We start from the raw sequence: 21,582 nt of genomic DNA, 5'->3' as shown, positions 1-21,582 counted from the left end.
CCATAGAACTTCTTCCTGCAATCCATCCATGAGGTCATCACTGCCAATGTAGTGGTGAGTTGTGGGTCCGGCCTAACTCGGGGCAGTCAGACGTGGAATTGGGTCTGTGACTAGAAGCTTCCACCCTGGGTTTGGTCTGAGGCCAGGGCTGACCTTTATTTCATCCTGAGGCTTGCAGAGGTGGGGAGACAGTGTAGACTCCACATTGAGTCAAGTAAGATTAGAATCTGGAGGACCACTTATGTGGGGGAGGATGTGGGACTCAGGGGGCCACTGTTGTTTGTACTCTCTTGGGACTCCCCTCTTCCTCTCTCATCCTTCAATGGTAGAAGAGAAACTTCAACTAAGGGTGTGGGAAGAGGGGGCGGGGCAGTATTTTGGTGTGAACCAGACTTGTGCTTCATATTCATTCTAGACCCTACTTACTATTTATCTGAGGAATGGCCATATGGGTTTGTGAAGGGGGAGAATCTTCATAGCTGAGAATGTGGCTCAGTAGTAGAGTGGTCGCCTAGCATGCCTGAAGCCCTGGGTTCTATTCAACACAGAAAAGGGTGGAAGGGGAGGTGGAGCTCAAGTGGTAGAGCGCCTGCCTTGATCAAAAAGAGCACAGGGACAGTGGCCAAGCCCTCAGTTCAAGCCTCAAGAATGGAAGAACAAATCTTTGTTGGAGGCCTTTTTTTTTTGTTTTGAAAACAATTTATTCTTTGTGATAAGCATAACATGGGCCTCTTTCCTGGCCACCAATGAGCCATTAGATATCCCTTGAGTTTGGGCCAACTCCTGGCATCCTCTGCCTTACCTAACCCCCAGTTTAACCTTTTCATCAGCCGGCAGATGGAGGCTTCAGGGAAGGCCACCTGGCCATCTACTTCTGGTGGCTGCCAAGGATTTGAGAGTCAGTATGTCACATAGAAAGTCATCATCCACATCGGTCTATAGAAGTAAGTGAGGGAGCACTCCTCCCCTGAGCCTGGGAGCTGTGGGCAGATCTGGATGTGGGGCATCTGTGGCAGGATGTGCTCCTTCGGGGAGAGTCCACTCTGGCGTCGGGAACCCTGACCTCTCCTCTGGCATTTTCCATGCTGTCTTCAAGTTTCAATTCTTCAAAATCTTTCTGCTCCTCCCTCATTTCACCCAGCATGGGCCCTGAGGCCTCTGAAGCAGTGTTGGTGGTGGGGGGCTCAGCCTGTGCTGGCATCTGGAGACTGCTGTCTGTGCCTTCCCCTGCGAGGAGCAATAGCAGCTCCTGCAGCACTGTCCTTTTCTCCATCTTCTCCTGGGACAGCCAGTGCCTGCACTCAGCATTCTCCCAACACAGCATATGCAGGACCAACATTGCACTTTACATACCACAAGGGACTCCTCAATGGTTCGGATGTGTGCCGACAGCTGGCTGCATCAATGGTGGTGCTCACCTGCTGGACTCTGGAAGTCCACCTCATCAGGCAGGTCATGGATGAAGCAGATTTTCTTCTCAGAGGCACATATGTCCCGCTTCCCATCCCCATGCATGCTGTGGTGTCAGCTCATGGGATGGAGGGTCTGTGGCTCCAACTCAGTCTGGCACTGAGCTGCCAGGTGGCCCCGGGTGCCTGCAGCAGGCCCTCCTCTCTTGTGGCATGATTTTCCCTCTGTGGATCTCAGCCTTCAAGTGTGCTAACAGAGCCTAGTCCATCTACCAGGTATCATGGAATACAATTCTTGTATCCCATTGGTCAGAAAGAACCATGAAATAATGTGGCCGGAATCCTGTGATGCATGCAGAATGGGTCAAGTCAAGATGACAGTGGCTCCCCCAGCCCCTTTCCCAGGGAACTCTGTCCAATTCAGCTGGGGAAAAGAGGGTGACCAGTTTTAGCGGGATGTCTGCACAGATTGTTGTGTATGTCTGTTTGTTGCCTGTCCTAGACCTTGAACTCAGTATCTGGGCACAGTCCATGAGCTGCTTTTGCTCAAGGTTAACCCTCTACCACTGGAGCCATATGGCTCTATTTCTGGCTTTGTTGACAATGAAGTTGGACAGGGGGTCTCAAGGATTTCCCTACTTAGGGTGACTTTGACCACGATCCTCCTATCACAACCTTGTAAGTATCAAGGAGGACTGCTGAGAACCACTGGTGCCTGCCTAATCATTGGTCTTGCTGATGTTCTTGGACAGACCGATAAGTTCCTATCCTTGGGTTGAAGTAATGGGAGCTGGAGCCCACAGTTTGAATCCTGGTCCTGCCACCTCCAAATGGCAGGCAGGAAATCCTAAGAAACTCATTCCTATAAATATGAATACCAATGCAATGTGATGTATGTCATGATTGAATGGGCAGTTCTTGAATGATTCTAGGATAAAATTATATACAATTATTTTATAGGACACTGATCGATTTTAATTAATACTTTATAAAGATTTAAACAATAACATTCATTAAATTGGGGCATAATGAAATAGCTAATAATTGGGCGTCACATAGTTAGAGATGCCATTTTTTCTGCCCGGACTTAATTGCTATATAGCATTTTCTGAATGTACTTTGGAATATGCAACTAAGATATATAATACCAGACATGGAAATCAATCATTCAAACAGTTTTTATCAAAAATGCTTATAGGAAAATAAAGAGGAAAATCCAACTTATGTGTATTTGAAGATAATGCTAGGTTAGTCCTCTTCTCATATTCCCCATTCCCTTCTTGAGAATAATACACATAGTAAGGAAATGCTTAGAATGTTTTGGAGAAATAGGTTGACTTTAAACCAGTGAGTTACTCTATGCTGCATTTTCTTTACTTCATATCTAGAAAAGCTATATTCTCACCTTATCATTTTCCTTAGGCTTTGTACTCAGGTTTAATCTACAATGGGTGACAAATAAAGATATAAACATTTTTTAACAGTGGATAAATTTAGGCTGAGGAATCTTGGTACAGCTATACTCAGGCAGATAGGCTTCATCAGTCATGAGACCATGATATCAAATGTTAATCAATGCTTGCTGGTGTCATGCTTATGAGATTTTGTGTATTATAAACAGTGGTTATTAGCAGTTGTTTTGTAATCAACATCATTTCATGGGTTAGGAACTGAAGTAAGATATTATTTTCAAAACTAAATTGAAGGAGGAATCCAAAATTAGTTACCAAGATATACATCATTAACACAATGTTTTAAAAATGCAAGCTAAAGGAAATATATGAAACAAAACAATATTTACAATAAATACAGAATCGGTATATAACATTTCTTTTATCCCAGTTGCAAAACAGCTTGCATGATGACTTTTCTGGTTATATGTTTGTTAGGTCTTGATATTTAGTTGAAGTTCTGTTCTTTCACATATTTTTGTCAGATCAAAGAGGAAATTAATTCCATGCCAGAGTCACATCCATAATTATGTTACAGTTGTATCCCGCTACTTTCTCAAAGTTTCAAATCAGCTTGAGTATATTGTGTCATTTTTGGATATAACTAAATAGGTATACAATTTTGTCAGTACTAGAAAGATTTTGACCACTACTTTTTAAAATAGCATTTTCCAGAAACTACTTCTCTCTTTTAATGAGATTTTTAATTTCATTTATATCATGGGTTGATGTTTTCCTTCAGATAGCCCACATTCAGTCTTCTACAAAGTGTAATTTGGAGTAGTTTAAAATTATGTACACTCAGGTACACGGCTCAGATTCTATTATTTGCATATTTTGTTCTTGTTAAATCAGTAGGATTTAGGTCTCAATATGGATACTATAGGACTTATTGGTTGCATTTCTGAATTTTTTAAGTATGTGATGATTTTTGTTATTTTATTCTTTTAAATATGTGCAGCTTTTAAACAATTTGATCCATTCACGTGATTTGCTATATTAGGTTCATCTAGATGAATTTAATTACAAATTAACACAACCGTACTTCTGAGACAGTTATCTTTATGGATCTACTCAAGGGTAACATGTATTTGAGGTTTTTGTGCTTAAAAATAATCAGGCACAACAGGTTTTTGTTCCTGGGGGAGTTCTACTTGGTTGGTTGTTTTTCCAGCTGTGGTGACTTCAACATATGTGTGCATTTTATTTCAATTGTTTTGTGTCTATATTTTGTTTCATATAACAGAAAGTACATATATAATCAGTGATTTAGAACTTTTCCAAATAGAGTTCTAAGAGAGATACTTGAAGTTTTGTGGCATCTGGGACCAGGTAGGTCTTGTTAGTGGAGGGGGTAGCACAATAACAGACATTCTTTGACATCATTTGAATTCTTCCTCCTCTTACCTCACTATTTCCAATAGTATTACTTCAAAGCCTTTAGTGGAAAGAAAATAATTTTGTCTGTGTGAACTCATAAATTTTGCTTTAATTAGGATACACTATGCATTTACATTTGATTTTAACTCTAAAATCTTCTTTCCTTCTTTTAAAATCACAGATGCGAATTTATAATGCTAAAATACCATCTAATAATTTAAATGAAATGGTCCAAACAATTTTTGCTTCACACTATATGTAATACAGAGTGTAATAATAGTGAGTAATGTAGTATGTAATAATTGACTTTGGGGAAAGTCAATTACAAGTGATTTTGTGAGATATTGAGAAATATTAAAATATGTTTGATTCTATTAAAAATTTCACAGTTACATCTAAAAATAACTCATAGTTATAAACTAATGCTAAAAAGTAAGATTGTTTATTGGAAAAAAACAAGTTACAATAAGCTGGCTTTTTACAAATTGACATGGTTTGGGCTTTGGTGGCTCATGCCTCTAATCGTAGTTACTCAGGAGTCTGAGATTGAGGATAGTGGTTCAAAACCAGCCTGGGCAGAAATGTCTGTGAGACTCTTATCTCTAATAACCCACTTGTAAAATAGAAACAACACTGTGGCTCAAGTGGTACAGTGGTATCAATGAACTGAAGAGTTGAGAGACATTGCCCAGGCCCAGAGTTAAAGCCCCATGACCAACAACAATAACAAAAAAATTGACATTAATTTTTACTTTATTATTTCATGATTTTTTATTGTGAAAATACATATAGAGGGGTTACAATTACATGAGTACGGTAATGATTACATTTCTTATCAAGCATTGTTGCCTCTTCCTTTGTTTTCCCTTACCATACCTTCCCATCTCCCCCCCTAACCAACCCATGCATGCGCTAACATAACGTGTTGTACATCTGATTGTTGCAATGGGTCCACCTGTATCCCTATTTAAAGAATTTGTTTTTCCCTATTCCTCCACAAATTATAACAACATCAAATACAGTGAAAACAGGGGTTATACCATGGGGGAAGGACTTACAAAGCAACAAAGAAATCATCTTATAAATATGCTAGGAACAATACCAAGAGAGAAAAAAACCATTTGAGTCCTTATCTTGGGGTTCATTTTGCCTAACATAACTTATCTGACCGTTTCTGCTTGTCTCACAAATATACTAGTTCTTGCAAATAAGGGAAACCATGGGACCTATATTTCTTTGGGCCTGGCTTACTTCACTTCATATAATTTTTTCCAAGTCTTTCCATTTCCTAACAAATGGGGCAATGTCATTCTTTCTGATGGAGGCCTAGAATTCCATTGTGTATATATACCATATTTTATTGATCCATTCATCTCCTGAGGGCCATCTGGGTTGGTTCCATATCTTAGCTATGGTAAATACAGTTGCAATAAACATAGTTGCGCTAGAAGCTTTAGTATGGTCATGTTTGTGATCATTTGGGTAAATGCCCAAAAGTGGGATAGCTGGGAAATAGGGGAGCACTATGTGGAGTCTTTTGACGAACCTCCATACTACTTTCCAAAGTGGTTGAACAAGTTTATACTCCCACCAACAATGCAGCAAGGTACCCTTCTCTCCACATCCCCTCCAGCTTCTGTTGTTATTAGAGTTCTTGATTATAGCCATTCTGACTGGGGTGAGGTGGTATCTCAATGTTGTTTAGATTTGAATTTCTTTTATGGTTAGGGAGGTTGAGCATTTCTTCATATGTCTATTGACCATCCTTCCTTCCTCTTCAGAGAAGTTTCTCTGTAAGTCTTTAGCCCACTTATTTTTGGGCAGTTGTTTCTTTCTTTGAGGATTTGTTGTTGGATTTGTTTTTGTGAGTTCCAGGTATATTTTAGATATGAAACCCTTGTTTGTTGTATGGCTAGTGAAGATCTTCTCCCTATCGGTGGGATTTTTATTGATCTTGCTATCTATGTCCTTGGCCATGCAGAAGCTCTGCAATTTCATGTAATCCTATTTGTCCAACCTTTCTTTGATTTGTTGTGTTTCTGGGTCTCTATTAAGACAATTTCAGCCTGTGCCAAGGAGACCTAGGGTGTCTGCTGTGACTCCAGGTCTTTGATCCATTTGGAATTGATTCTGGTCCAGGGTGATATATAAGGATTTAGCTTTAGTTTTCTACAAGTGATTAAGCAATTTTGCCAGCCACTTACTGAAGAAGCTGTCTTTCTTCCATTCTAATATTTTTAGCTCCCTTAGCGAAGATTGGATGGCTATATGTCAGTGGGTTAATTTCTGGGTTTTCAATTCTATTCCATTGGTCCTGAGATCTGTTCTGGTGCCAGCACCAAGCTGTTTTGATTACTATGGCTTTGTAGTTGATTTTGAAATTTACTATTGATATTCCTCCAGCACTGTTGTTTCTGTTGAGGATTGTTTTTGTTATTCGGGGTCTTTTATTGTTCCATATGAATTTTTGGATTGCCTCTTCTATTTTCTTGAAGAATGAGGTCGGAATATTCGCAGGTATCACATTGAATTTTTACATCGCTTTAGGAAGTATTGCCAGATTCATGATGTTGATCCTTCCAATCCAGGATCATGGGAGGTTTTTTACCACTTGCTAAGTTCAGTTTGGATTTCCTTTTTCAGGTTTTCTAAGTTTTCATCATAGAGATTTTTCACTTCTTTGGTTAAACTAATTCCTAGATATTTTATTTTGTGTGGGGCTATTACGAATGGAGTTGCTTTCCTTATGTCAGCCATGCTTTTCTCGTTGTTGGCATACAGTAAAGCTATTTATTTTTGAGGGTTAATTTTATACCGTGCTACTTTGCCAAAGTTTTGAATCAGCATAAGTAATTTGGCAATGGATTCTGTGGGATTCTTTAAATATAAGATCATGTCATCTAAAAAGATGGAGAGTTTTACTTCATCTTTCCATATTTGGATCCTTTAATGTTTGCATCTTGTCTTATTGCTGTAGCTACACATTCTAATATTACATTGAAGAGAAGTGGAGAAATTGGACATCCTTGTCTCTTTCCTAAGAGGAAATGGCTTTAGTTTTTCACCATTAAGTATAAAGCTGGCTGTATGTTTGTCATATACAGCCGTTATTGTATTGAGGAATGTTCCCTGGATTCCTAATTTTTCCAGAGCCTTCATCATAAAGGGGTTTTGGAACTTGTCAAATGCTTTTTTCTGCATCTATTGAGATAACCATGTGGTTCTTATCCTTGGTCTTGTTGTTGTTGTAAATTATATTAATTGATTTGCATATATTAAATCAGCTTTGCAACCCTGAAATGAATTCTGTGTGATCGTGGTGTATGATTTTTTGGATGAATTGTTGAAGTCGATTGGCCAAAATTTTGTTGAGAAATTTTGCATCAATGTTCATCAAGAAATGGGTCTATAGTTCTGTTTCTTTGATGAGTCCCTGCCTGGTTTTGGGATGAGGGTTATGATGGCTTCATGGAATGAGTTCGATAGTGCACTTTCTCTTTCAATTTCATTGAGGAATTGGAGGAGTATTGGTGTGAGCTTTGCTTTTAAGGCCTTGTGGAATTTTACTGTAAATCCATCTGGTCCTGGGTTTTTCTTAGATGGGAGTTCTCTTATTGCTGTTTCTATTTCAATGCTTGATATTGGCCTGTTGGTTTAACTCAACTTCGTTTAGTTTTGGCATATCAATATTTGCTAGGTAATGGTCCATTTCTACCAGGTTCTCAAACTTATTAGCATAAAGGTTTGAGAAGTATCCCCTTATAATGTTCTGGTTCTTGGTTGTTTCTGTGGTGATGTTTCCATTCTCCTCTCTGAGTTTGTTTATTTCCATGTACTCTTCTTTTTCTGATAAGATTTGCTAGGCGTCTGTCAATTTTTGTTAATTTTTTCGAAGAACCAAAGCTTTGTTTTGTTGATTCTTTCTATGGCTTTTTTGGATTCTAATTCATTTAATTCTGATTTAATTTTAATTATTTTTTTCCATCTACTGGATTGGGGCTTATTTTGATGCTCTTTTTCAAGGGGGGGCATATGTCTCATTAAATTGTTGGTTTCAGATTTCTTTAATTTGTTGATGTAGGAACTCAGAGGTATAAAATTGCCTCTGAGTACTGCATTTCCTGTGTCCCAGAGGAGCTGGTAATTTATGTGTTCATTTTTTTTTGAATATCATGAACATTTGCATTTCCTTTCTAATCTCTTCCATGACCCACTGGTGACTCAACAGTGTGTTGATCAGCCTCCATATGTTACAGGACTTTCTTTGGTGGCTTTTTTGTGTTGAGTTCTGATTTTATTCCCTTAGATGCTGTTTCTTGGCATTTATTGTGTTCTTATTGGTTTTCTATGTGTAGGACATCTTTAAGTACCTTTTGTAAGTCTGGTTTGGTGGTTCCAAAAGCTTCTTATATCTCAATAGGCCTGTTTTTTGCATGTTTGTGAAGTTCTCTACTAAGATTCTGTTAAATAAATTTCCTAAACCATTAACTTCTGTCTCTAGGTGCTCCTCTACACCCATTATCCTCAGATTAGGTCTTCTGATGGTGCCTTCCAATTGTTGAATAGATCTATCATATTTCTAGGATTTGTCTTGGATAGTTATACATTCTTTCTCTATAATATCTAGTCTGTCTTCAATCCCCGAGATTCAATCTTCTGCATGGTCTAACCGACTGTCAAGACTTTCTACTTGGTTTTTTAAAATTTCTTTTCCTTCTAATTGTTTGGCTTTGATGGCTCCAAATCTTTGTTGGAGCTTTGTTTTAGGTCTTGTATGAACTTTACTTCCTTAATTTGGCGTTCAGTATTTCTTCTCAAATCACTTAGTTGATTCGTTATGGTTTACTTGGACTCCCAGTCCTTTTCTTGGGCTCTACTGAGAATTCCCTTTGTGGTCTCCCTGAATTCATTCAGCTGTCTGTTCATGGATTCCATGAATGCCTTTATTGATCTTGGTCTATTCTCACCCTCTCTCGCAAGTTCTGTATTACTCTTTGATTAGCTTCCTCACAATCATGCAATTCCTCTTTCTCATTGACTGATCTCAGCCTTCTCATGCGATTACTATATCTCTCTTTGACTGTTCTCAATCTGCTCATGCAATTGCTGTATTAATCTTTGAGCAGCTTCCTCATGCTCACAAGATTCCTGTATTAATCTTTGGTTTACCCCCTCTCGCTCTCTATCATGCTCACACTGAATCTTTTCCAAGTTTTCAATCTATTCATTCACCATGTTTACCACTAGTGTTTGTAGAGATTTTTGGGAACTCTTCTCTGGATTATTCATTAAATATTCTGTCACCTGATTATCATGATTGGGAATTCATATACCCAGACTTGCCATTTTTCTTGTGTTTTTCTGCTTGTTCTGCCCATTTGGTATGAAAGTAAAACCAATTTTACGCTAGAACACTATTTTAAGGCAAGCATCAACCTGAGTCCTGTAGTTGCACAGTCAAAATGGTTGCAGATACAATCTAGTTCATCAGATACAATCTATTCAACTGCAAACAACCATGGACTAATGGGCTAATAAAAGCAAAAATGATTTGACACACCAGGAATTATTAGGTTTAGGGAGAAATGTGGAGAAAAATAGGATTAGAGGGATGTGGAGAGGTAAGAGAAGAGTGAATTTAACCAAGTTCTTATGTCTGAGCAGGAAATGGATTGGAGAGAATGATAACAGAGAGATTTTTTTTAAACAATAAATAAGAAATTGATAAACAAAAATTTAAATTTAAGAAGTGAAACACTTAAAAATTATGTAAGTTTAAAGAAATGATATTGAGAGAAGAAAAGGATAGGATGAGATGAAAGGAGGGATAGAAAGGAAACATGGAAAACTAAAAAATAAAAAAAATTAAAATTAGGTACTTGAAAATTATATTGGTGTAAAAAATAATACTGCTGTTAAAGAAGTTCAGCCTAAGACCTTTTGAATCAAGTAATAAATAAATTTCTGGATTATGTAAAGAATGGAGAATAACATCTAATTATCGACCGCAGGTATGTATCGGGGGATGAGCAGAACAGCAATTAAGTCAAACAAAAAAGAATAAAGAGAGAAAAATGAAAACAATATAAAAGACCAAAAGGTCAAAAGAGTTTAAACACACACACACACACACACACACACACACACACACCAAAAATAAAAATTATGAGAAAAAATTAACATCAAACACTTTTTAAAAAATTAAAATTGAAAAAAAAAGATAAAAAAAAGAGTTCTTTGATTTGATTTTTGGGTTCCTTTGGTGGGAGGGAATGGGAAGATCCTGTATTTCCCCTGTGTCCATAACCAGTCTCTTGGTGGAGTCTGGTGTGCTTGTGGTGTTTAGTTTTCGTTTTGCTTGATTGGTTTCTTAAGTCAATTTTTTGGGGCAGGCAGAAAAATGCTCTGCTTTACTCAGGATTTTGTAATCCTCCTCCCAGGCTAGTTCAATGGGAAGGAGATCTGCTTTGAGTATCACAAATGAGGGAGATGGCTGTTTCCTCCAGTGTGGAGATGCTGTGATGAGGCTAGGTTCTGGGTAGTTGAGGCCTTTCAGAAACAGTAGCTTTTCCCTGAGGGGCAACTCCTGAAACACTCGGGAAGCCCATTCTCAGGATTTATGTTTCCTGAGTTTCAAATGTTTGTCTAGACTGTTGTAGGGAGGGGCAGCTTCTGGCTCTGTTTGCCCTGTGAAGGAAATCACTCCTCCAAGGACAGAGCTACCACTGGCTGGGTGGGGTGACATTCCCCTGGGTGGAGCTGAGCCTGGCAGGTCATGTCTACTTCCTGTGACTTGCCAAATGACTCCTTTGTTTTCTTCCAAGGAATGAGTTGGAGCTAGCTGCTCAGCCTTACATAGGTAAGAGTCTAGATGGAGATCTCTGGTGGTGGGGAAAGGATGGCCTTCTCTTCTCTGCCCCCTGAGAAGGAGTGAGGATGTCAGGATTCTGCTCATGCCAGAGTGTTGGTTCCTGGGTCGTCTCTGGTCTGTGATCTGCAGGATGAAGAGATCTGCTCCTTGTCAGTTCTTACTGGTGAGTAGAATCTGCTCACAGGCCACGTCTGGGGCCTTTGTCGTGGACTCTTTCTGTAGGTATGGTGGCTACAGCCCTGGAACTGTCCCTACTGCCACCATAGCTGTGGCTACTGGCAAGTGCTCAGATCTGTCATCTTGCCTGGATTTTCCCTCTCTGGCCAAACTCTCTGTACTGTGATGGCACACTTGGTGTGACTCTGGCCTACGACTGTTCACTGGAACACTAAAAGTACTTCCTGTGCAAGAGCTTATTTACCCTCCAGCTTCTCCTCCTCCATCTTCCACCAAGTCCTCATGATTTTTTATGAATTTTTTTTAGTGAAAAATTATTTTGGTGTTAATATTTTGGCTTAACATAAAATGAGCCTATTCTAGTCTTTTTTTAATTTAATTTTATTTTATTTGAGAACATACTGTACAGAGGGGCTACAATTACATGGGCAGGATAATGCATACATTTCTTACCAAGCATTGCAGCCTCCTCCTTTGTTTACCCTTCACCTCCCTTCCCGAGCCTATTCTAGTCTTAATTTAATAAATAAAACTTTCTAATTCTATGACAGCATAAATTTTGTGGGTAATGATTAAAACTAGGTTGCATTTCTGAAAAAAAAATCACCACCCAAAAAAGAGGAACAAAGAGAAAACAAAATATGACAGGAAACATAAATCTTAATGGACTGATTGTCAGTTTGTTTTAACTTTTAATCAAAAATTAAAGTAATACTTGATAATGTTTTATTAACATACTTAAATTTCTTCATCTTTGTCATTTAAGATTCTCTTAAGAAAGAAATTCAACAGGCGTCAGTGTTTTTTCCTGACTTTTCATTATAGTGTATAGCTCAATATACTGAGAAAGCATTTGTTACGGGAAAAAAATCCCATTCTTTGGTTTGCTTCAATCTGTATTTAAAGCTGAATATCACATCTTACCCACCCTATTGTCTGTATTCTCATTTGAAACACTTCAATAAGTTTTCTTTCCCTGGTTTCTCAGCCAGCAAATCTTTATAAAACAATATGTTTTCATTCATTGTGCTTTCCAAAATGTATCTCACAAATGCCTAGAACAAAGCACAATCTGAAACATCTGTGGAGTTTTCCACCTAGAGTACAAAATAATCACTTTTCATACTTCTTAGAACCGGCTGTTCACTGGCATTAATTGCTCTGTCACTTCCATGCTTTAAAACAATAGCATTTAACAATGGCGTACATTTTAATTGGTTTACCACATTTGGTTCGTTTTCAGCAAGGACTGTCTTCACGGAAGATGGTAATAGATGAGGTTTGCAATTATGTGTTTTAAAAGAGCTCTAAGTTGTGGATATTGAATATCCATTTCAGTGACTAAATATTTAAATTAAATCCTGTAATGTATAGTGCTTCAATTTTCTGGCTAAAGTGTTCTACAATCTAGATATTTTTAAAGGAAATATTGTACGTTGTTTCCTTGGTGACAACGTAATTGGAAGACTTAAAATTTTCATATACCATTGCCGTCTTAAATGAAGTGTATGTACATGGGTTTGTGTACAGAACTTTTGGGAAAGCATTAATGTTTGAATCTTGAATGGGATTTGATTGGATTTGTGGCAGGCTTTCATGGTATGAGAAGAAAAAGGCCATACTAATAATTTTATCTGTTACATTGCTATATTAGTTTATTCAAATACACACACACATACACACAGATATACACATGTGTAGTATGAAGACCCAGTCAGCCTGCAAGAAAAAGTTTTAATAGGAATTCCATAAAATAATTAGTCTGGTGATATCTGATTAGAATTTATAGCAATATCTAGTTGCTTCCACCCCTGGACAAGTCATTATCATTGGTGAAGGTGTTGCCATTTAAATTTAGAATGCCCCAGAAAGACCTATATGTTAAACAAAATTGACTTTACATTTCCTCCCAGACTGTGGAGAATACCTGAATAGTTCTTTTGGAGATTAAGTTCTTCAGAGTGAAACCTATGAGAACATGGACTCTCATCTACTTTGTTCTTTTATCTGTTAATCATTCTAGGTCAAAAACATTTCTTTTTGACATACTCCCCACCTTGACATTGTCTTGTCACAGGCCACCAAAGCAATAAAACCAACTGAAGATACACTGAAACCTTCAAACTTATAAATCAGTGTAAGCCTTTCTGCTTACTAAATGGACAATATCACTTATTATGGTAGGTTATAAAGCTAACACAGAAATCTAGTCTTTCTAACAAGGTAGAGCATATAAAAAATGCTTCATTATAAAATATCTAACTCCAAGTTGTATTTAGTGTTTTTGTTTCTGTAGATCCTAGGGCTTAAACTCACGGCGTGAATGGTGCTTTTGTGTTCAAGGCCAGTGCTCTACATAAAATCTGAACTGAACTCCATTTCTCCTGGTAGTTAAATGGAAATAAGAATCTAATGAATTTATCTATTCAGGCTGGCCTATTCATGTTGCATATTTTATGTAATCCCAATTCTCAGGATTGTATAGATGCTCCAACTACAATATAAAAAAACTTAATACATACTAAGGACATTTGTAAAGTATAAAATGAAGGAAAAATTTTCATCCTTTATAAATCTATGCAAAATCTATGCTAAACTATTGATGTTTTACTGTACCTTTACTGCAACCAGTTTGATATAGTTTAGAATTGTCACTCCAAGTTTCTCTATCTTCTACTGGATATTTACTTTTTCACGTATGTGTGTATATGTATACATATGTATCTATCAATATATGTCCCAATGTGGATCATCGGACTTGAAGCTGCTTTGTTTGCTGTTCAGCAATTGAACTTTGTCGGCTTATTTTGTGACAATATCTGTGCTCATTCTCATCATTCTTTTATTTACCAAATCATCGGCAGTCTAAAATCAGCTTCATTTCCCGGGGAAGGTTACCAATTAGTCCAACCAATATCCACCCAGAGGGTTTTAATAAAGCATGCTTTAAGGAAGAAAGATAACATGAAATGACAACTACAGAAATTCTACAGAGACCTGACATCTTTCACATTTATGCCTTCCTTCTCTTCTCATACTTTAGAAAGCATTAACTAACACTATAAATATAGTGCAATTATAAGTTAAGGATCAGTGTTTTTTTTCCAACCTGAAGCCTTCTTTTCCATGATTCTGGACATAAACTTTTGGGAGATTTTTTGGATTGTGATGGGATTCCATACAAACAAAGACATGTATATCAAGAAAGTCAATGTTTTCTTTTTTTTTTCTTTGTTCATGCATTTTTTATTTTAAAATTGATATACAGGAGTTTTTTTAATTTTTTAATTAATTTTTTGTGAACACACTGTACAGAGGGGATACAAAATTTCCACTCAGAGTACTAAACAAAAGATGGAGAAAATTAAGGATAGCTATATATGTTAAGCACAAATACAGGCAATATCAAGATATCTTGAAATTGTATAATTTTGCTGGATAAAGTGGCTAAAACCTACAATATTATCTACTTAGAAAATAGAGATGAGAGAATTGCAGTTCCAGGCAAGCCCAGCCAAAAAAAAATGTTTCAGAAACGCTAACCATTTGCTGGGTACAATGTGTTTTGCTTGTGTTCGAAGGACCACTGTCCAAGTAGGCCCAGGCATAGTGATACTACCTCAAAATAAGCAATCAAATTACAATCTGCTGGTATGGCAGTAGTAGAGATGCTGTTTCACAAGTATAGGTTTTTGGGTAAAATCTTCCAGTACCACTAAGCATTTAAGTGTGTGACAGGGTAAGAATTTGGCATGTCTGAGGTCAAGAGTTCATCCTCATTTTACAAGCTCTAATAAAACCTTTCTCTCTTTTGCTATTTTTTAAATATAGCATAACTTCCATGCCCAAACCAAATAATTTCCTATTAGATATTTTCTCCTATCCATTAAGTAATATGTTATGTGTTCCATAATGTCCCACTGAAATCACACTAACGATCAAAAACCCATTGCATTAGAAAGTGACTGCATTTGGAAACAGAATCTCAAATGTAGAATTTCAGTTGAAGTCTCCTCCAAGAGAAGCAGAAGGCCTTGAATATGCCAAGGAAAGAGGACTTAGAAGAAGCCAACTCTGATCTTGGAGTTTTAGTTCCACCAACACAGAAGCAATGTATTTACAGTGTTAACACTACCCAATCTGTGGTATTTTATTATTACAATTACTAGTAAACATGTGGAATCTATAAGACCTGAAAAGTCATTGACTCTTGGGGTCCATGACTCACCTCTATAATACTAGTGATTAAGAAAGATGAGACTTGGGCGATAATGGTTTTCAGGCTGGTAGGACAATTCATGAGGTAATATCTCCAATTAACTACAAAAATTTCTGGGCTGGAGGCATGGTTCAAATGGTAAAATGACTACTGTTAGCAAACTGAACATGAGTTATGTCCAAGCCCCAAATTGGGATAAAGAAAAAGTCCTTAGAACAATACTATGAGAAACAGAATTATGAATAGGAAAGCAGAAACAAAAGAAATGAACTTATTCACACAGACAAAGCTTCCCAATCTGAAATATGGCATAAAATATAATATTGAGGGTTTTCCTTACTATACAATAGACTGTATATCTTTGAAATGAAAAAGGTAAAACGATAGTAGCATAAAAGTTTTAGAAGGAGTCTGTCTTCAGAAATATATATGTATATATGCACACACATATATATAATGTGTACAAAGACACATGTTTTTAGAGATTATTTGTCATCAGAAATATATACATATATCTAAATTTATGTGTAGAATGATGTACATTATAGAGAAACAAAAATATTAAAACATAAGTAAAATTAAAAAATACATCAAACCAAGTGCCAGTGACTCACGCCTGTAATTCAAGCTATTCTTGGTAATGAGATCTTAGAATTCTGCTCAAAACTAGACCAGACAGAAAAGTACTTGTTATATTCTTATCTCCAATTAACTACTAAACACAGGAAATAGCTCTGTGTCTCAAGTTGTAGAGTGTTGGCTTTGAGCATAAAAAGGCTTAGGGATAATGCCCAGGCCTTGCAAACAACAACTACAACAAACAACAACAACAACAAAATATATCACATTAATTTCACAAAAGCATCTTTTAACTGCTGTGAACATTTCTTAGAAACATGAATACATGTCTCTGGAAAAATCTAATGAAAAGTATACACTATTTATATCTATGTTAAAGAAATGAGTATTTAGATTTTGTTTAAGATATTTATGTAATGATTAGGAATTAAGACTAATGATAATATATTGGGACTGGTCTTTTATTCTATTTTACGTTAGTAATAAAACGATATTTGTACTGATTATATAAAATTACTCTTGTTTGGTATTTGAATTATAATAAGTGATAAACATTTTTAAATGATTTCTATAGGAAAGGATCATTTTCTTAATGGTATCAATTCTTTTGTAATTTCAAAACCATTAAGAAAATTATTGCAAGGCTGGTTTGCTCTAAGACTATATTTGTTTTCTTGTTCTAGTTTTCATATGTTGGTAGAAATTTAAATTCCAAAAATTCAGTGGATATTGGCATTCAGGAACATCTTCATAGGTACTAATATTAGAGTCGCTTAAGTGGAATTGTTTTATTTTGTGTGTTATTTTAACAAATAAAAATGATTATGTCTTTTCACTGCGATTGGCTCTTATCTTGAGAATAATTTCTGTCCTAGCAAAATAGAGAAAAGCAATTGGATTCAGCAAGTAACATATGGCTTTCATAAAATGCAGATGCATAGATTTAGATTCTGTCATTTGCTAAAAGTTTCTACCAGAAAAGGCTATCAATTACTTATAAGTGATGCACAATTCCTAGATATTCCAGCTATCACATACACTTTTGGATTGAGTTATCTTTGCATAAACTCAGGAAAACAGACCAAAAAATCTCAAAGTAAACAAATTATATCATTGTTTTAAAAGTTGTAGTTTACAAAGAATTTTTAGATAACACCAAAAACATCTTTTTAGATATTCTGCGATTTTTGTGAAGTATTTTTAACAAGAGTTTTTTTTTTAATTTTTTTTGCTGACATGAAATTCACATGCAATATATTATCTCCTTTTATTGTATACATTTTAGTGCTTTGGAAGTGAATTGAACAATCATAGATTTTCCAAGCCTAATTTTCACAAACTTGCATTTGTTCAAATAGAATTGTTATAAATTTTAGAACAGACATTAAAATAGATATAAAATTCAGTTACAGGAATTTGTCCAGCATACATCTTCTATAGGGTGAGTTTTCAAAATTTGTTTTTGGGGATTATTTCCAGGGTCTCAAACATACTATTCAAGTGCAGTCAATGAACCACATACCCTGTTCAAACAAGTTTTATACTTCTCTTTAATACATACATAGAAGTGTAATGTAGATCCTATACAATTCTCTTTGACCTCTTGAAGACTTGAAAACTTAATTGCTAAAATGATTGCAGTATTATGCAAATCATTCTGCTATGTGGAATATATCAATTTATCCACAAATGCATTACTATATTTTGTGTCATCTTTTTATATTATGGTCATACTAATGAGTTTTATTTTTATTTTTTTACATACTACAGAGGAGCTTAATGCATATGCTCTTTCTATTGACTATTAATTTACATATATTCTTTAAAGAAATATCCTGTTTGGGAAAAAATTTATATAAAATTCGAAGATATAAAAGTACTTAAGACTCAGGATCATTGTAGAATTAACACTGTAGCATTAAGGAATATGTGCCCTCTATCTGTTGGATATGTTTTCACTTCTTTAATAGAATTATGAAAGTTTATCAGTTGATATTAACCAGTTTATTCTTGCTTTTCTTTAGCCACTAATGCTTTCCATGTCAACTTTTTAGAAACCTTTACTGATCCAATATCATGAATTTTTAAATTTATGTTTTATAGTTTTTGACAGGATCCTAATAGAGAACTTCCCAAGCATGCAAAAAGATAGGCCTATTCAAATACAAGAGGCTTTTAGAACTCCAAATAGACCAGACCAGAACAGGACATTCGACCGTCACATTATAAACTTCACAGGATCAATTCAGACCAAGGAAAAGATCCTTAAAGCTGTCAAAGAGAAAAGACCAATCACCTATAAATGGAAACCAATTAGAATCACTTCAGATTTCTCAGCAGAGACAATCAAAGCAAGAAAAGCCTGGAATGACGTATGCCATGCCCTAAAGACAAACAACTATCAACCAAGAATACTGTACCCAGCTAAAGTCTCCTTCATAACCGAAGGTCAAATAAAAATCTTCCATAGTAAGGAAAAACTGAAACAATATATCTGCACCAAACCATTCCTACAAAAGATACTTAAAGATGCCCTACACATAGAAAACCAACAAGACCACAAAAAAGGCCAAGAAACCACACCCAATTGGAGAATCCAAGAACCATAGGAAGAACCCAGTTATCATAGCTCCCAAGAAGATGGATAAAATGGCAGGAACTCCCGAATACCTCTCAGTCCTATCTCTCAACATTAACGGACTTAACTCTCCAATTAAGCGACATAGACTGTCTAGTTGGATTAAAAAACAAAAGCCTTGGATCTGTTGCCTTCAGAAGTCACACCTTGCCCATAAAAACAAACACATTTTGAAAGTGAAAGGATGGAACAAAATGTACCAAGCAAATGACCCCCATAAAATGGCAAGAGTTACAATCCTAATATCAGATAAAATAGAGATCAAATTAAAATTAGTGAGAAGAGGTAAAGAAGCTGGCTACCTACTAATTCAGGGATCTCTCATTCAGGAGGATATTACAATTCTAAATCTCTATTAATCAAACAATGGAGCACCCAAATTTATCCAAGAAATACTACTTTCCTTCAAATCTCACAGAGATCCAAACACATTAATTGTTGGGGACGTTAAAATACCTCAGTCCCCACTAGATAGATCAACTCGGCAAAAACTCAACAGAGAAACCACAGATTTAAACAACTCCATAGATCAACAAGATTTAACAGACATCTACCAAATATTTCACCCAGCAGTATTAGAACATATGTTTTTCTCTGCAGCACATGGAACATTTTCAAAAATAGACCACATTTTAGGTCACAAAGCAAACGTCCAAATTAAGAAACATTGAAGTAATACCTTGCATTCTCTCAGACCACAAGGGAATAAAATTAGAATTCAACCAAAAGCCAACAAAGAAAGTCCTGTTAAACATGGAAGCTGAACAACACACTGCTGAATCCCCAGTGAGTCATGGATTAAATTAGAAAAGAAATTAAATTTTCATGATATTAAACACAAACGAACACACAAATTACCATCTCCTCTGGGACACAGAAAAGGCAGTTCTCAGAGGCAAGTTGGAGAGATCTGAAATCAACAATTTAATGAGACATCTGAACCTCCATGAAAAAGAGCAGCAGGAAAACCCCAATCCAGTAGATGGAAAGAAATAATTAAAATTAAACCAGAATTAAATGAATTAGAATCCAAAAATCATATAAAATCAACAAAACAAAGAGTTGATTCTTCAAAAATATTAACAAAATTGATAGACCCGTAGCAAATCTTATGAATCTTATAAATAAGAAATAAGAATGGAAACATCACCACAGAAACAACCAAGATTCCGAACATTATAAGGGAATACTTCTCAAATCTTTATGCAAATAAGGTTGAGAACTTGGCAGAAATGGACCTTTTCCTAGCAAATATCAACATGCAGGAACTAAACAAAGATGAGTTAAACCATATTAACAGGCCCATATCAAGCATTGAAATAGAAACGACAATACGGGAACTCCCATCTACGAAAAGCCCAGGAACAGATGGTTTTACAGCAGAATTCTACAAGGCCTTCAAAGCAGAGCTCACATCAATACTCCTCCAACACTTCAATGAAATTGAAAGAGAATGTTCACTACCAAACTCATTCTATGAAGCCATCATAATCCTCATCCCAAAACCAGGCAAGGACTCATCAAAGAAAGGGAGCTACAGACCCATTTGTTTTATGAAAATCGATGTAAAATTTCTCAACAAAATTTTGGCCAGTTGAGGGGGCTGAGAAGATGGCTCAGGGGTAGAGCGCTTGCCTTGCATGCCTGAGGCCCTGGGTTGGATTACCCAGCACCACATAAGCAAAAAGAAATAAGCCAGAAGTGGCGCTATGTCTCAAGTGGTAGAGCGCTAGCCTTGAGCTGAAGAGCTGAGGGACAGCGCCCAGGACCAGAGTTCAGACACCATGACAGGATCCAAAAACAAGAAAATTTAGCCAATCGAGTTCAACAATTCATCCAAAATATCACACACCATGATAAAACAGAATTCATTTCAGGGATGCAAAGCTGGTTCAATACATGCAAATCAATTAATATAATTCATCATATCAACAAGAGCAAGGATGGATATGAACCACATGGTTATCTCAATAAATGCAGAAAAAGGATTTGACAAGATCCAACACCCATTTATGACGAAGGTTCTGGAAAAATTAGGAATCATGGAACATTCCTCAATACAATAAAGGCTGTATAGGACAAACTTACAGCCAGCATTATAACTAATGGTACAAAACCAAAGCCCTTTCCTCTTAACTCAGGAACAAGACAAGGATGTCCACTCTCTCCACTTCTCTTCAATCTAGTATTAGCATGCCTAGCTACAGCAATTAGAAAAGATGCAAACAGCGATGGGAATGGGAAACAAAGGAGGAGGCTACAATGTTTGATAAGAAATGTACTCATTATCTTGCTCATGTAATTGTAACCCCTCTGTACAGTATTTTCACAATCAAAAAGTACATAGAAACAAATACAATTAAATAGCAAAAGTTTTCAACAACAACAACAACAAAAGAATCCCACAGACTCCACTCCAAAATCACTCATGTTGATTCAAAATTTTGGAAAAGTAGCAGGGTAAAAATTAACCCTCAAAAATAAATGGCTTTTGTATATGCCAACAAAGAGAAAAGCGTGGATGCAATAAGGAAAGCAACTCCATTCATATTAGCCCCACAAAAAATAAAATATTAGGAATTAATTTAACCAAAGAAGTGGAGGGCTTCTATGATGAAAATTTTAAAAACCTGAAAAAGAAATCAAAACAGAACTTAGAAACTGGAAAACCTCCCATGCTCCTGGATTGGAAGGATCAACATCATTAAAATGGCAATACTTCCCAAGGCTATCTACAAATTCAATGCCATATCTATCACAATATTCCAGCCACATTCTTCAAGGAATTAGAAGAGGCAATCCAAAAATTTATATGGAACAATAAAAGACCCCGAATAGCAAAAACAATCCTTAACAGA

This window comes from Dipodomys merriami, unplaced genomic scaffold (assembly GCF_024711535.1).
Source record: "Dipodomys merriami isolate MVZ:Mamm:240054 unplaced genomic scaffold, mDipMer1.0.p SCAF_207, whole genome shotgun sequence".
Lineage (NCBI taxonomy): Eukaryota > Metazoa > Chordata > Mammalia > Rodentia > Heteromyidae > Dipodomys > Dipodomys merriami.
The sequence above is the reverse complement of the archived record's forward strand: the minus strand, read 5'-3'. Positions refer to the sequence as shown.